The sequence below is a fragment of the Pseudochaenichthys georgianus genome, chromosome 6 (assembly GCF_902827115.2).
Source record: "Pseudochaenichthys georgianus chromosome 6, fPseGeo1.2, whole genome shotgun sequence".
Lineage (NCBI taxonomy): Eukaryota > Metazoa > Chordata > Actinopteri > Perciformes > Channichthyidae > Pseudochaenichthys > Pseudochaenichthys georgianus.
This window is the reverse complement of record NC_047508.1, coordinates 9,676,887-9,680,522: the sequence shown is the minus strand read 5'-3', so window position 1 is coordinate 9,680,522 and position 3,636 is coordinate 9,676,887.

Sequence of the window (3,636 nt, the reverse complement as noted above, 5' to 3'; positions counted from 1 at the left end):
TATTACTTAGTGTGATCATGTATCTTTGCAAAAGAAGGAACACGAAGTTCAGAAAAAGCTAGAAACACCCCTGTTCCTACAGTATTCAGTGGTTCTCAAATGGGGGTAAGCGGACCCCTAGGGGTACGTTGGAGTACTGCAGGGGGTACGTGAGATTTATTTTATGTTAATGGGAAAAAACATTAATGCATTTAAACAAACTACTAATAGTAGATTAACTACTGTATTCAAAAGTTGACAGTAATTCTGGATAATAAAATGGGAAAAATAAACGGGGTGCTCTCTTTTCCTCTCCCTCTCCTGACAGCCCGTCAGTCTCGTGCAGCTCGCTGAACCTGTAATAAGTGATCCGACAGTAAAGAATAAATATATGTATAACTAGTTTAGCTAGTTCCAGAGTAGTGTTGGGTCTAACTCCGCTCAACGGTCCGTCACAGCGGGGGAGCTTTGATCCGGAAGAGCTGCGTGTTCTCCGTCAGCAGCAGCTGATCTGATCTCTGACCCCTCTCTCTCGCGTCCGGTTAGACTTCACTCGGTTTATGTCCAAATCTATCAGATCTAGCTAATGATATGACTGCCTGCTTATCAAAGGACCTAAACAATAAGCGTTGCTTGGCAGCGGCGTGTGGCCGCAAAGTATAGCTGTTGTTGTTGTATGTTTATATGAGGGGTCAAAATTCCATGCTCATATATTTTTTTCTCTTCATTCCCCACGCCCCAAAATAAATAAATATACCAATTTTAGGAAAAGTAACGAAGTTTGAGCAGTGTGGGTTTTATATTAACAGTTACACATATTTTCAAAACGCGAAGTGTAATAACTGCAGTGGCCTTCCTGTCACAGAGAATGACAAGCCCATGTTTCTCACTAAATTGTAAGTACAACTTATTAAAAAGATCCGTTCAATGCAACTAATGTCGTCTTAGTGTTATTGCATGATGTTAAAATTGATTTGCCATGAATTTAGTGATGGATTGTAAACATTTGAAATGTAGCATTTAAGTGTTTCTCAGTTACAATGTTGTTGTTTTAATAAATCAGACACTGATGGTGCAGCACTGTACTGTACATCCAGTGGCGGCCGGCCCATAGGGGCGCCGCCTCCCCTCTTCCCACATAAAAAAATAAATAAATATATTTATACAATACATTTTTATTTTATTTTTTTATTTTTAATAAACAAGGTAAATATTATATAATTGGTATCAGTGAAATGTATAATCTACAATAAAATCTTGTTTAAAATTGTGTTACGATGTCTAAAGTTACTGATAAGTCACATGTTTCCTGCCTGGCCTTGCCCGTGTATCATTACCCTCTCTCGTCTGGGCTATGCACAGCGCCCAGTGCAGCAAGTGCAGCAGAAGCCAACTGTTGCTATCTTTAAACTATGCCGCCGAAACATAATTTCAGTCAATCAGCGTCGTCAAATCTGATGGTCACAGGGCGCCTACGTCAGCGCCCGGTGCAGTCTGTGTCGTTTTGACTCGTATCCAAGGAGACAAAACAGGAAGCTGTCATACACTCTGGAAGCTATCATTAGCAGCTAATATGAAAACTCAGTTTTTGACATAAAAATGGAATTATGGATTATCAATAATTTTTTCAAAGTGACAGACACATTGGATTAACCTATGGATTAACCTTCAGCCGCGTTTCTCGTTTTTTATCAGAATAACAGCAAAAGGTGAGCATATCTCCGTGTTTTGCTACCTAAAGCTACGTCGTGTGATGTCTGTATTTGCTTCCCCTGTTGCGAGTTCTGATCGCTCAGTGATGATACTTATATTTCTAGAATCTCAGTTTGTTAGCTAAGCTTGTTTGTGCATATGCGATAAGTATATCGATTGATTTATACCTAGAGTGCGTTAGCATTTTTTCGCTCAGGGCTCATTTAGACGCTTCTTGTGAGACTTGTTTTGTTTCGGGAAACATGGTTCATATCATCAGTTAGCTGAGTTTCTTCCCATTAAATGAGTAGGACACATGAATAGTTTATTAAATTTTAAGAAGCCCATGTTTCACAGTTTCGTGAGAAAAAAAACGGGGGGAAAAAGCCCCTTAACAGGTTACATGGGAATTAAATCATTTTAAGTAATTTTGAGTGTTCCCAAAGCCCCGGTGTTCTGCAGTTTGTGGGCCTACTGTACTGTTGCACAGTTTACTGTAGAAACTATGTCCAGGACAAGGTGTTTGGAAGTTTTGGAAGATTCATAGCTAACCACACTGAAGATTATGGAGGTATTGATCAGTCTTCTCCCCCCCCCCCCTCTAACATCACCAGAAGTCATCATTTAAGGGGTCTTTTCTCAAAAAAATTTACCGGGTGAGCATCCCCCCGGACCCCCCTAGTATTGTTTGGTCACCATTTCCACAGCCCCTCCTAAAATATTTTCCACCAGCCACCACTGTGTACCTCTTTATATATCGGCATTTTGTCCCTAACAAATAGTTTTTGCGCTGATCAGGGGGTACTTGGCTGAATTTTTTTTCAAAGGGGGTACATTATCGAAAAACGTTTGAGAACCACTGCTATATGAGCTACATACCTGTTTCTCTCTCGCACACACGACGGACGTGTCTCTGACGATTACATGTTACGTACCCCACGCAGTGCACACAAAACAATCTCCACTCTTTAGTTATTTATCAAATCTTTTTTTGTCCCAGAGTTAAAATAAAAAAGGGGGTTGCAGGAAAGAAACGGAATAAGGGAGGGGGGGGCTGTGAAGAGGGGAAAGCAGCCTCATTCTCATCCATCTCTCCCTCTCCTCTATTATTCATCAGCCTCTTCTCATCCCTCGTTCAACATGCTGATGGAGGATAAAATAGGTCAGAGGGAAAGGCTGGTGCTCGCACGGTGACTGATGTCTTCCCAGTCACGTCGTGCACTTGTCTCCTCCTTCCCTAACCCCTCGCTACTCCTCTCCCTTTTCTTCCCTGCCACCACTGTCTTAGCATCCCATCTTTCTCATCCACTCTATACCTCTTCTTCCTCCCACCTCTCACGTCCTATGATGATTCCTGAATACTGGCCTCTGTTCAGCTCACCTTCCTCTCTTCCTATTCTCTCCGCTGCCTGTTGTCAAGGAGTTAAACTCAAACAAAGGAGCTGTGTTGCTGCCAGCAATCTGCAGGGGGCACACAATCCATCACATCTGTGAATCAGTTACCTGGGAAGAAAATAAGGGCCTACAAGAAGTTGTTGGAAAATAAACTTAGCTGGAATGGTGAAAAGGATGACCAGTAGCCACGTGGGAAAGTTAAACAAGAGCAAACTAAATAAATACCAGATCATGTACTTTTCCCTATATGCTCCAAGGAGACGGTTTAGTCTCAGGTGGAGCTAATTCACAATAGACTTAAAGGAGAAAACAAAAATGACCCCACGTATATTTTAATTTGTTCAGTAAACGTACGTAAAGCACAATGCTTTTGCTTGCATATCCCCAGCATATTTGGAACTTTGTAAAGCAATTTAAACTGATACCATTTATTTCCACCTCTGACTGACTGCAGTGTCAAACATGTCCACAAGATGGGGGTAAAGCCTACGGAGAAATAAACATGTATCTTCGGGATTTTTGTTGTTGAAAAGCCAGATCTTAAAAATAACATTTGCAGAGAAAGAGTGG